Genomic DNA, 15,012 nt, shown 5'->3' on the forward strand with positions numbered 1-15,012 from the left:
TGAAAACTGCAAAAAGGTTCAATTACATTGTCCCAAGTTGATAGCTGTCCATCAATAATTACTGTCTACATCAAGCTAAGTTACTTAGCTTGATATAGGCGATAGGAAATTCAAGCTTTTTGGAACTGGGAGGTAAGCCATTTGATAAGCTTAGCTCCTATTCTCATGTAAAAAAGCAGTTAAAATTCTAAAAAATAAAAATAAATGTTTCAGGTATGGCAAAATTTATTTAATTGACAAAATCATAAAGATTGCATCATACTTAAATTAATTAAAGGTGTTCAAATCCTTAAGTTGGTCACATACTGGGATAAAATTCTGAAAGCATTATTTTTTTTCCCATTCTTCAGAAATTGATTACGTTGATGAAAATATACTTACATGGCCTTTGACTTCTTTGTCCATACCAAGAATTTCAATGAAATACTTCACAACATCAAGATGTCCGTTAAAAGAAGCAAGATTCACTGGCATTTGATTATGCTGCAGGTGAAATGAACACAATAGTAGTTGATGTGTAATCAACTTGAAGTTACTGTTAAAGGAATTGTTTAGACTTAGATAATGATTTGTTGCTTTGAATTTCTAATACATTAAACTTTGTACTTCGAATGTTTAATGATGAACAGCATTTGTAATAAGAGATTAAATTGCCACAAATGAACAAAAAACCATGACAATTATTGAAGATACAATTTGGACACTTCATCAACAGACACAGGAAACAAAAATAAAACTGAGTACTGGTTATGAGTTGCTTATTTAAATGTTATTTCAGAGTCAATATACTTGTAAATCTACTAAAGCTATGTATTTTTAGACTGCAGTTATGATCCATAATTCTGCTCGGACACCTAATTTTTAAGAATATCTTACACTTTATTTGTCACAAAAATGGGATAGCTGATCCTGATTGATCGTTTCTGATTTGATTTTAAAATTATGAACGACTCTTATAACGACCACATTTAAAATTCAATGTTGCATTGCTTTTGAACTGTAACAGAAAACCTTAAATATAGAATTATTTGCTTACACAAGGCAGTCTCATTCAGCTCAGAAGCAATGTAATTACTGTGAGAAACACAATACTGATTTGCAATTGACCTTGACTTAACGACCCATGTCACAAGTTATCAAGAAAGCTATTGAGTTACATAAAACATAGGGCCAAAGTCCCTGAAGCTACTATAGCCATGGATACAAAATTAAGTATTTCCTGACTGTATGAAATTATCTCACTAAGGTCATCCTAGGGACCTGTAAACCAAATATTAAAGCTGTCTGACCAGCGGTTTTGAAAAAACAAGCGACTCAACAGTTGACAGAGCTCTGCTGTGTTATGTAGAGAATAACTTTTTGTGACACCTGTATTGATGAAGAAGGTGGATATCTTTGATAGCTCATTTCAGGATGGAAAAAAAATTCTGTAAAAATACAGATTTGCATATTTCATCACAATTTTAACAAATCTAAGTTGGGTTATCCCTAGGGACCTGTATACCAAATAAAAAAGCTGTCAGACTAGTGGGTATGAAGAAGAAGATTTTTTACCAAAAACGCGTTTTTTTGTGCTAATTTGCATATTTTCAACAATATCAAAAAATTAATAAAGAAGTTTCTCAAAATCATATATTTTCTCCACACAACAAATATCAAATCAGTAAGTACTACAGTTTTCAAGATATTTGAGTGGACGGACGCCTCACAAACGGACATACATAATACATACATGCATACATACATACATACTGACAGTGCACGCCGGACAGATACCCATCCCAATAGCTTCTATAGACTATATTAGTCTGTAGTAGCTAATAAACAAGAGTTAATTACATTCTAATTAAAGTAAACAAGACTTGCTTAAATCAAGATTTTACCATAAAAAACAGCATATCTGTCAGGTTATAAAGAATCTTAAGCTGGTTATTTTATCAGTATTTTCATCCTATTAACCAAGCACATTTTAACTTTCAAATTAACATTGCAAGTAAGTTCTGTTGAATAAGTTGAGCCTGTAGGTACTCAGAGAAAGCACACTGAAGAGACAAATGTTTGAAACTTGAGAAGTTCAAGGTCATCAAAAGCATCATCTAACACTTTCATTGCACTGTTTACACAGATTGCATAATTGCTATAAATAGCACATGAGGAATCTTACAGCCCAGCTTTACCATAAAAACCCTATCACTTTGACCACTCTTTTAATTGACCACTCTATTTTTTTCCTCAAAAAGTAATTTTATTTTATCCTTACCAAGTCAACCATAAATGGAAATTAGAACTTTCTCTATCTTATCCTTACCAAGTCAACCATAAATGGAAATTAGAACTTTCTCTATCTCTATTTATTTGACCACCCTATCATAACAAACTATTATGAGCAATTTCTTTTAGATAACATACAGGGCACAATAAATGACGGTTCAGAATATGTCAAAGTTGGGATTCAGGAAAGTTGTTTTAATCCTCCAAGATGGTAAGCATTTCACTATGAACTGTCAAAAAAAGTTGATAATTCTACACTAAAATTATTTTGGCTCTGATGATTTCCTAATTAATTCAATTATTTAAAATCATATTAATTTAATATTAAAATACATGTTACTTCTTCAAATTAAAACCCCTTAGAGTGGCAGTAGTGTAATTTAAAGAGATAATTCATATTGTTCTTTGAAACAAAATATACATTTTCCTCCTAATTCAGATTTATAAATTAAATGTGTGTTGATCAAAGATAGAATTTAATTGCCGTTGGTGTTTTCTGATCGCATTGTATGTTTACAAAGCCTTCAGCACTTTGCATACAATGATGAAATATTTATTTTTACATGATTTATTGTGTTATAATCTAGGGGCTATACTTAATAAGATGAAATTGGGCAAAACAATGAAAATTGAAATGGAGTGGTGGTACTACAATAATTCTTTGAACTGAAAACTAATGGAGAAATACACTCATACAAGCTGCCTCTACATACTGAAAAAAATGTTGAAATAACATATTCTTCTTTATGACATGAAGGTCTTATGATGTGAAAATTGGTTGCCAACATTTTTCTTTGCTATGTGTTTGAGGAAATATATTGAACATACCATTTATGGCAGCATTTTCTGAAATGCTGTGATGGCGATCATTTGCTAATGGATATGCATTGATCATTTTTGAAGTAATGAATAAGATTTTGTTTTTAAAAAAGGTAATGTCTACACTTTTTAAGAGGCCTTCACTGCGAAATTAAATAACTGTATTGCTCTTCCTTGAAACCTCGGTCTAAAATATCTTTAAAGTGGTTGGGTTTTTTCAGTGATGGCAGCTGGGTTCTTAGGAATATAACATGACTCAGTCATATTTTATGTGAAATATGTATGATGGTTATTAAGTGTTCAGAGTTAAGTTTGTTTATATTTTGTTGCACACCACATCCTTTTACAATGTTTTATTTTTACAGCAAAATGAGGGACCAGTAAAGGTTGGGGAAAAACTTGAAGACAACCTTCCTCACAGGAATCATTCACTCCAGTTGAGTTTCTTTTTGACATTTAAAAAGACAATTTTGTAACAAATTCTGTGATGAAAAGATGAAAAATGTATGTTTATTTTCTGACGAATAAATTGTTTTTTACAATGAAGTTATACACCATTTTCACTGTATTGAACACAACCTATCATAATTTCTTAGTAAGGCTTCATCTTTGATGGTGTAACATTTTTGTGTTCAAATGAGGAAGTTAGGGATTATGATAGTCTCGCATGCCAGACCTCGAACCTGCATGCTGAGCGAGCGGCGTAGCCACCAGGTGCGAGAAACTGCAGCAGTGTTTTTGCTAAGGTTGGGGAACAGAGGTAAATGATTTGGGAACCCTGGTAACATTTCTGCTGTCCCCTAATCTGATTGCATTGATATACCAAGGGGAACCCCGGTAACATTTACCGGGGTACCGGCCTTAACAAAACACTGTGCAGGTTACGAGGTCTGGGAAGAATCAACTGCTCAGGAATGTGATGACGTCAAAAGTGGGCTGTCTTTCCAATGCTAATAAGTATAACTTTGGACCACCGCGTACAGACGACCATAACGCATTTTTCCACCATGTTTCATACACCCACCCGGAAAAACACTCCCCTTAAGATCTACGGTGAGAATTTATTTGTGAGGCAATTTACCACCAGCTCATTGGCAGTCGAATGGGGCCAAAAGTCTGAGCTTCGTTGGAACATAGCAAAAGGAAAAAGTAAACTTCATTGATGATGACGTCGACAATCGACAATCGCAAGCATTGAAGCAACGCCCGAAGCAATCATAAAACGAGAGATTTGCCATATCATGTCGGCAAATTCACAGAAACATCGTTTCCTTCCAGATAACTCTCGTAGCTACCTCCTGCTTCGGTGTCAGGCTGTCCATCACCACTTTCTTCAATGGAATTGAGCGTTTTGCAATTTTTTTCCATTTCATCATGGTTGCTGGGGATAGAGTAACCATAATTTCATGAAGTCGTACTGAGGTCAACATAGTGCAGTTTACTTCCATTGAAACATTTCTGAATGAATGACACAATCATTCAGTCGAGTTCAAAAGGCTATTTTGAGACGCTCTGCCTACAATATGAATAAGCGATAGATGTGCTCTCTCATCTTGCCAATATTCGAACATTCTATTGGACAGTATATATATATAGCACGTCGGTTCAAGCCAGACTTTGAAATTACTCACACCTCACGGTTTTGCCCCTTGCACAGCATGCAGGTTAGAGGTCTGGGATGCGAGACTAGGAGTATGACTCCCTGGGGGTTCTGATGTGTCGCTTCAACATACATGTATAATCAGCAACTGCACTATGGATACAGTCTGCCTTTAATCTTTCAAGATGGGCTAGAATTCAGCGCTTCTAAATTCCAGGAGATCAAACCTTAATTTTCTAATGAATAATGTAAATGAAATGAAATAGTTACAAATTACATTCAAGCATTGTACCCCTTGGCCATGTGTGGAGTAGCAATTTGGGAACCCTTCGTCATATTCATTTACTTGAAGTAATAAAATCACCGCATTAAACAATATACAATCATATAACTGCATGAGAAATGTGATTGATTGTTATGGGAATTCTTTTTAAAGTAGAACGCACCTTGGGGATAGATATTCAGACTCTCAAACTTTTTCAATTCTTTTTTGATCTACCACTTGCTAAAGTTCATTTTAAAGCTCTTTGTGTAAGAATTTTTTCACCGGCTTAAGTTTTTCAAAATCGAAATTCAATGTTATTCTCCATTGAGTTAACACAGGGAGGGTGGTGATTTTGAATTCAAAATATTGGTAAATCTTGAGTAATTTGTTTCTCTTTTCCAAAATTTGCACGGTGACCCCATTTTTTTTTTCTTATTTTGAAAGAGAATGATTGAAATATTATTTACGGAAGTTTAAGCAAATCTTAAAGTCTTTCACTTTCGAGGCAAATACTACCTCAATTTCAAACCAGGTTGACAGTTATGAACTTTACCTATTGCCGAAGTTGTTTATTTTTTTTATAATGACTTGGCAAAATAACTAGTATTTTTCAACAAAAATAAAAAGTCTGATAAAAAAGGTTTTACATACACTCATAGTTGTTTCAAATAAATGACTTCATACTTGCTAGAGTAACAAATTTATGTGATTAATGAAAGTAGCAATGGTTAGTGTGTACATCAAAGATCAAACTTATATGCCTTCATAATTCAGCTTGCGAACGCACAGAATCATGCTACCATGATTTGAGCTTAGTTCTATGAAAATACAATGATCTTTAATTTCCTGAGCACTATGACACCACTATCTTGACCTCATCAAGTACGCCTTTCAATAATTACATTGATCATTTCTGGTGATATTTTGCTGGATAATCGATAAAACGGCAGTTGTGTTGATGTGATGAAACATGATCGTGCAAAAATAAAAAAGGTTCTGATTTTTGTTCACAAACAATATTTTGTTTTCTACAGTGTGGGACTGGAAGCGCTCACTACTTTTGAAACACCTGACAACACTTCTTGGTCTGTTTGCTAGAGGCCATATATCTTGTCTTTCACAAATTTGACTTCGTTGTATGTACTGGTACTTTGTTATGTTTTCTGTGCTGTTTTTTGTCTTTAACTGTTAACGGTGTATTACAAATTTTGACCTAGTGTTATTGGATTGAGGATGAATCATTGTGATTATTTTAAATAAAAATGCAAAGCCATCAAAGTAACACAATAATAATTGAACTTTAGGTAAAATAAGGTGATCACTACAAAACTCTCCAGTGCGTAAGAAAATAACACATACACCCCTGCACACACACATGGGTTTGGAATGATAGTATATGGCTTATCAAAGCCCCATTGGTACATCAACACTACTACTGGCAGGCATGTTAATGTTTAAGTTGTTGACATACAACACTCCCCAGATCACACTGCATGATAATGCAGACATAAGCTTACACAGTTACCGAATTAAAGTCACACAGAATCTAAAAAGGTAACCAGATATGAACTGAAAATGCTCACGTGTTTCATACAGTTATGTGTAAATTTGAACCTTTGCCACATGTTTGCAACTTCATTGAAAGTATTATGATCAACATAATGAACAATAATCACCGCTGATTAATTCTCAAAGGTCATGAAGTATACAAATATGTAATTAGCTGAAATAAAAATATTAAAGTCTTTGACTGCTGTCATTTATATAGCAAGTGTAATTACCGTTGGCCAAGTCCTTCAAGCCATATATGCCGAGCTGTGTTAGATATGCAAATTGTAAATTAGCTGACATGAAAATGTGAAATGACTTTCGATATTGTTTTAACCAGGTATAATCATCAATGTTGTCATGTTTGCCAACTTTGATCAAGTAAATCCCAGTATATATCCCTAATAAGCAAAGTTCATTAAATATGTAAATTAGGAATTGACTTAAGTAAAAATGCTTAATGATTGTCAATAATGTTGTATCATGGTATCTGCAATATATGTAGCAAGTTTTGTCAACTTTGGTCAAGTCAATTCAGATATATATCTCTAATTAGGAAAGTTCATTAAACATGCAAATTAGGAATTTGCTGAAGAGAAAATGATTAATGACTTTCAATAATATTGTATTACAGTGTCTGAAATGTACATAGCAAGTTACATCAATTTTGATCAAGTCAATTCAGATGAATATCCCTAAGTATGGAAAATTCATTTAATATGCAAATTAGGAATTGGCTGAAGTAAAAATAGCGTCAATGACACTGTAGCTCCCATCCTGGACTATTTAGTGTTTGTTCTCTGGTCAGATATTTGAACATGTGTGAAAGGGATAAAGTGCATGAAGTGAAAATACTTAAATGAAATGTACTGGAGACAGTGAAATATGTTTAATGTAATTATTCAGAATATAAAATGGAAAAAATACAGAATTAGATATATCGAATACTGTGATACAACCATTAACTCAACAAGTCATTTACAATGACATAGTCCCCACTTGTAATAGGAGTACTAGTCTTGATGGGCAGGAAAATGTGGTCATTAAGAAGTATCATTGGAGTGTATATGTTGAGATCTATGGGCACATAGGTCTATGTCGTTGTTCCCAATTTGAAACACATGAGGCATGTCTAAGTTACGGTTCTAAATTGGGAAAAAAGATCAGACCTCTGGCAGTATTGGCCAGCCAAGAAATACATATGCGCATTATAAATGAGGTACAAGATGTGACATCTTAAGGTCTAATATCCTATCAAAATTGGAGGGTATAGAACTTGTGGTTACTGAAATATGCATATATATGTATAATCAAGGTCAAAGGTCATCAAGGTCACATGACATTTTCAAAAAAAAAATTACATTCCTAATTAATCCCTATATGCCAAAAAATCAGATCTCTAGCTCTATTCGCTTGCCCAGAATTAGATGTGTACATAATTAATGAGGTAAAGCGTGTGTTGTCATAAGGTCTCCCATCCTACTAAATACAAAGGACATAGCACTTGTGGTTACTTATTTATTGACATAAACATATATTTTAGGTAAAAGGTCATCGAGGTCACATGACATTTGGTCAAAAATTTCTCTCCTATAGTTATCCCTATATACCAAAATCAGACATCCAGCTCTATTGGCTCGCTCAGAATGAGATATGCGCATAATTATTGAGGTACAGTATGTGGCGTCATAACGTGTCCCTCATACCAAACATGAGGGTGTAGCACTTGTGGTTACCGAGTTATGGAAAAATATGTATATTGGAGGTCAAAGGTCACCGAGGTCACATGACATTTTGTCAAAAAAATTGTATTGCTAAGTTATCCCTATATACCAAAAATCAGACCTCTAGCTCTATTGGCTCGCTCAAAATTAGATATGCGCATAATTAATGAGGTACAATATGTGGCGTCATAAGGTGTTTCATCATACCATATATGAAGGGTGTAGCACTTGTGGTTACTAAGTTATGGACAAATATGTATATTTGAGGTCAAAGGTCACCGAGGTCACGTGACATTTTGTCAAAAAAATTGTATTGCTAAGTTATCCCAATACACCTAAAATCATACCTCTAGCTCTATTGGCTGGCTCAGAATTAGATATGCGCATAATTAATGAGGTACAGGATGTGGTGTCATAAGGTCTCCCATCATACCAAATATGAAGGGTGTAGCACTTGGGGTTACTTAGTTATGGCCATATATGTATATTTGAGGTCAAAGGTCATAGGGGTCACATGACATTTTGTCAAAAAATTGTATTGCTAAGTTATACCTATATACCAAAAATCAGACCTCTAGCTCTATTTGCTGGCTCAGAATTAGATATGCACATAATTAATAAGGTACAGGATGTGATGTCATAAGGTCACCCATCATACCAAATATGAAGGGTGTAGCACTTGTGGTTACTGAGTTATGGACATATACTCATATTTAAGGTCAAAGGTCATCGAGATCACATGACATTTTGTCAAAAAATTTGTATTGCTAAGTTATCCCTATATACTTATTTTCACTTTGTTTAGTGTGATTAGATATTATTTTAGCTGAAAAAAGGGTCCAGGGAAAGTAAGGAAAATCCAGTTTTCCACAGTGTAACAATTGGCTGAAAATATAAAATTTCTTTCAGTCTCTAGAATCCGAACCGAATCCGAAACCGAATCCGAAACCGAGTCTAATTTCAGCATCGTCCAGCCAGAGTGTAACGTGGGGATAGCGCCCTCAAACCACAGATACCGGCTTCCCATAGACTACCATGTATCAGAAAATTAAAACTGTGATAACTTCATTAATATGCAAGCCACGCCCACCAAAACCTTTTCAGTTCTAGCCATTTGAATTCTGAAGATGTCTACCAAATTTGACTGAAATACGTTCAGCCGTTTTTGAGAAAATGGACCAACAGACAGACAGACAGACAGACAGACAGACAGACAGACAGACAGACAGACAGACAGACAGACAGACAGACATCGCTGCGACATATGCTCACGTGTGTGAACACGTGAGCAAAAACACATTCACAAATGGGTCATCAATTCTCTTTGTGCGGACTTGGAAACAGTGATAAACTGTACAATTACAGTAACTTACTGGTCATTGGGTAAACAGGTGTCATGCTTGTTTCTGGTATGATCACGATGTGTATGTGCAGGAAATACTGATTTTTTTTTATTTTCCTGTGGGGTCGCCATTTTATGGGTGCGGCATCATTTATTATTAAGCATTTTAAAACATGTAGGCATGGTCCAAATCAGCGAGCAGTGATACTTCAATACACATCCTTCAGTTAGCACGTTTACATGAACAAAGTGTGGTTTGAAAATAAAATCATGAAAAAAAATGCATAACATTATCAGCTATTGGGGCTTTAACCAATGACTGAATAATGAACGGTTTAGATGTTTTCCTTACAGATTTAATCACTGTGATATTGTGCTGTTTGTCTTGAATTTATCAGATCTACTTCATGTGCAATTCTTTGACACATCTTTTACCAATGATCTAACACCTCATCTGAAAATGCTGTGCTGTGCTTTTTCCACAGACAATAGAAATGAAAATTGTCTGGCTTTCTCTAATGCAAATCCTCTGAGAAGGCTAAAATAATAGAAACTGTTCAAAATCGAGTGGTATACCATAGGTGGGTGTGATTTATAACTATTATATCATAACACTATATTGAAATTCTGGCATGGAACGTCAGAAAAGGATTATTGCTCTGCCTGAAAGCTCGCTGCATGTGCTAGTCATGGTATATCGTGAACATACCATGGTTCTTTTCATGTCTCCATCAATCAGATTGCTGCATTTGCATCATCAATACACTGGTATGATAAAACATTATTGCCCGAATAGATGGGTTAATGTGCCCAAGAGCTGGCGACAATATGCCCAACGGCAGGATGGCTTGGCTCCTGCTGCGACGGTACATAAACCAATGTATTCAGGTTTATTACATGTCTCTTCACAGTTAAAGCTACATGTTATTTATTACTTACAGGGCATTCTCAAAGAATCTTACCATTAACGACCAGCGCATCAAACAAATTGTAATGAAAGTCAAAGTAGTACCGGTAGTACGTGCATAGATACTTTCCATCATTCTAGCGGTAAGCACGTAATTTGACGTCTAAAATGTCAAAAGGCTTCACCAGACGTGCATGTATGGAAACTGGTCAGTACATTGTTCACACGGCTCGTTAACTCCCCCGATGTTCCTATTAAAGTCAATGCACTGACTTGCACCCATATCAAGTCATGTAACAATCATTACGTATGCCATTAATGTTGGGTTCCATATAAGTCAATATACCGGTCCACATGAATATACTAAATGTATATAAAGCATTGTGAGAGCTCTATGTTTGCCTTAGCACCAATGAGAATCTCTGCAACATCTTTATGGCTATTTTGGGCAGCACGGTGCAGTGGAGTAAAACTTCCAGGGTTTTACATGACGCGCATTTCTGCGTCCTTTACGCATAAAACCGGACGCAGGACCCCTCAAAAACTGAACTACGCGTCCCTTCGGACGCAGAAATATCTGTTGCTGGTGTATATTTTGTGAGCTGCTGAACACGCAAAACACATCCCAGTAAACCTTACCGACCCCATACTTTAATGGAATGCTCCGTAGTGCATTGGCCTCCACTGTTTGATGACCAATGGTACCCGCGGAAACAAATTTTAGTGACTTTCAAAATTTAAAATGATTCTTAATTGGTCGATTTGTTGTTTGCGGCGATCAACACATGTATATGCATCATGGCGGGTTGTATCAAACACCCAAAACAAGCCGATCTGCGAAAGTTTTTCGGCGGCCGCAGCAACCAGCACGATGCCAGGTTTGGTCGAGGCCGAAACAGCAGCTACGGCATGCGATACTGATACATCAGGTCCCCCGGCCAAGTCAGCAAAATTACGAACATTCAGCAGAAGTTGGCTCGATAGATTTAAATGGCTTCGATATTCTGAAGAGCGAAACGTCATGGAATGAGATGTATGTTTGAAAGCGAATGTTACATGCCCGTTCACGGAAGGTTGTTCTAATTTTCAACATTCAACTCTCACTCGTCATCAGGACTCGAAAAGTCATCTCACAAGTGTTAAAATCCTAAGCGTGAGGTCACAATTTACTACTGCTCGCAAATCTGCAGAGGACCGGCAGTTGCAGGGTAAGAGTAACGAACTCGAGGCGTACGCTGCACAATTACGTACTGTTTATCTGATCGCTAAACGTGACTTTCCATGCAATGTATTCACTGACATCATGCATCTACAGAATCTGAACGGCTTAGACATTGAATATTATAAACGTCCTCCGATAGTTATGGAGTTTGAAGAGTGTATTCAACGTGTGATCGAAGTCCCTGATTGATAGCATACATGCAAGTCTTAGTGATTTCATCGGCCTACAATGTTGGATGAGACTTGTGTCAAGTTGTGAACATAACCGTTCATAAGAAACTTGCCATATATGTTCGATATATTCAGAATGGCGAGGCGATTGTTTCTTTCCTCGGTAACCAGCAAATTACAGATGCCACTACTGCAGGGATCGAAAACGCCTTGATTGAATTTTTGACTTGGAAAGAAATCTGTGACGCGGCCGTAGACAAAATATATTGACTAGGAACAGACCGGGCGGCCGTTTTTGAACGGGTACGGGTTGGGTGCAAAATTAAAAGCCAGAAATCCCAACCTTGTTCAAGTGCATTGTGTTGCACATCGATTGAATCTTGCTGCTTCTCAAGCAGGCAGAGATATTGAATATTGCAAAGAATATCATAATATAATCCATTCATTGTATAAATACTTTAATGACTCTAGTGTGAGATATGACAAACTTAGAGAAATTCAAACTCTGTTGAATTGGAAGGCAAAACAAATTACTCAGCCTACATCTGTTCGCCGGTTGTCGGTTGAATCAGCTGTCAAGATGATTTTCATCAGTTTTGAGCCAATTGCTTTGGCACTTGCAAGTGACAAAAAAGGGGGAAAGGCTGATCGGCTGTTGAAATTTGTCTCCAATTCATTGTTTCTGCTATTCACCGCCTTATTGATTGATGTCCTTACTGTGATTGGAATTTTGAGCCTTTTACATTTCACAAAGATTCTGTCAACCTATCCCATAAAGTGTTCAGTCTACTAAGGGCACATTGAATACAATGACTAATGATTCACACACTGTCAGAGAAGTCTTTAATGATTTGGGTGATGTTCCTGGCAATGGTCAGAAAGACACATACAAAAACATTCGAATCACTTACAATCAGCCACTCAGACAGAGGTTCTGTACTGTGAGAGAAATTATATCAACAAACTGCTGCAGTATTTAGATAGCAGATTTCAAAATGATGAGATGAATATTCTGGAATGTTTTGATGTAATTCTAAACCCACACAGATATCCTGAAAATTTGGCCAACCTACCTGACTATGGGGTCAACCAGCTTGATCAACTGTTGAATCATTATACAATACACCAGGTATTGATGCTGATAGAGCTAGGGCACACTTTCTGTTTTACAAACACTTCACAAGATCTCATAGGGACGCACTGAATTTTGATATGTATATCAAGCTGTTGCCACTGATTTTACGAGGAGTATCCTGATTTTGCCATTCTTGCTAAAATTGCTCTTGTCATACCAGTGTCCTCTGCCCCATGTGAGAGGGGCTTTTCAGTACAAAATGCCATCAAACAGAGGGCAAAAAATACCGTAGACTCAATCCTCAAAGGCTTAATAGACTAATGTTCATCAAACTGGTTGGCCCCATCATAGATGATTTTGACTTCATGAACACTGCTAGGTTATTTGCTGAAGGAGCTGTTGGCAGAGTGTGAACTCAAACCTACTGGACTTGCTAGGTGAATGCCATTTCAGAGTATGAAATTACTTACCTTCTTGTCAATTTGACAAATTTGAATACTTGTTCAAATTTCACAACATTGTGAACTTGCCATTAAAGTTATGAGATCATTTTAATCATGAATAGTGTTCTTTGAATTGATCAATGAGGGCCCTGAGCAGTATGAACTAGAATTTTCATGTAAGAATTATTTTAAGAAATGTGCAACCATTTGCCGTGTGTTATAACACTAATTGAACACAGTGAAGACCATGGCATGGATAAACAATAAAATATTCTTTTGAAATAAATTGGGACCCCCATATTTTGATGTAGGACTCCCATTTTCTAACACCAGGGGTCCCAGGGACTCTCAAAAGTAAAAAGTGATGTAAAACCCTGACTTATCTGAAGTGTGAAATATGAAAACAATGAAGAGTATATATGTGTACCAAGAGTTTATAAAAATAAAGTAAGAAGCCATTTAATATATAAATAATATGCATTATTTGGAAAGAACATTGGCCTTATTGGTAGGTCTTGAGGACATAAAGTCTCATGAGTAGAATTATGTATTCTTAGTATAGTTAATTGCACGAGTAGGTGTGCTGTTACAGTTGTAATCACCACACTTATGGTCAGGAACTTGTAAACATCACTCGGCCTTCGGCCTCGTGATGTTTACAAGTTCCTGACCATAAGTGTGGTCATTACAACTGTAGCTCAGCTACGAGGTGCGATTAACTACTTATACCACGAAAAACAGGCCAATCGTCTCTAAAATTTGAAAGTTACTGTCAATAAATCATCTACTCTTCATTTGAATACCCACAATTGAATGGAGTGACCCATAGTATGTCGAAAGGTTCACAGCGGTTATTATGCATCTGGCATGCGAGTTTGGGAGAATGACCTATCCCAGACAAGTAGGACAAGGGCTCTGGTCAACTGCAAATCTGCATTTGAATAAGGGCTACAGAGTGGTATAATGCACCTGTGTAGAAGGAAACTGTTTTAGTCTGATTGGTTAAATAAAATGGCTTGCCTTACTCTGTCATATTGGTTATTGGCTAGCGAGAAGGAATTCAATCTGTAGATGCATGTGATTGCCACGTGGATGCATCAGGCTTTCAATGCCATTTTCGTGTTTTCGACTGGTCAAGATGGATCTTGTCAACTTGTCTGATCTGATGACCCAAGAGACTTCCTAGAGTTCCATGGACGGCCATGTAAAAACAACCAAAGTGGATTTTACACGGGCAAACTGCCCTATAAGGGCAGCCGCTACTACGGAGCGCATAAAATCCACGATGTGTACTTTAACTTATAAAAAAGTACTTGGCGATGATAACACCGGACGGGATTGCACTATCGATGACCCTTGCAAAGGGATAATCAAGTTCTCGTGCCAGAAAATATACGTATTTACACAAAGCAAATGTGCAAGATGGCTTGGCCAGATTGCCAGCACACTGGATATTCTGGCAAGGTAATTTATTCTTTTACTAAAATATTTATACACAGAACGAATTCTGTAAAGTTATAAAATTAAATTCATTGACCAAAACAATTTGTTGTGTGTGCGGCAGTATCACAGAATTTCTTTCTACTATTCTACTAATGTTACAAAAAGGCTGTACTTATTTCCATG

General features: G+C 36.3%; 1 long non-coding RNA gene across 3 annotated transcripts in view; it reads right to left on the minus strand.

Annotated features, from left to right (window-relative positions):
- The window catches only part of LOC139128415 (uncharacterized), a 93,365-nt gene that overhangs the window by 682 nt on the left and 77,671 nt on the right, over positions 1-15,012 (minus strand). For all 3 annotated transcript variants that reach the window (XR_011551293.1, XR_011551292.1, XR_011551294.1), the window contains exon 2: positions 382-483. This is a non-coding gene — a long non-coding RNA (uncharacterized lncRNA). The remainder of the gene's footprint in view (positions 1-381; positions 484-15,012) is intronic.

This window comes from Ptychodera flava, unplaced genomic scaffold, assembly GCF_041260155.1.
Source record: "Ptychodera flava strain L36383 unplaced genomic scaffold, AS_Pfla_20210202 Scaffold_52__1_contigs__length_894533_pilon, whole genome shotgun sequence".
Classification (NCBI taxonomy): Eukaryota; Metazoa; Hemichordata; class Enteropneusta; family Ptychoderidae; genus Ptychodera; species Ptychodera flava.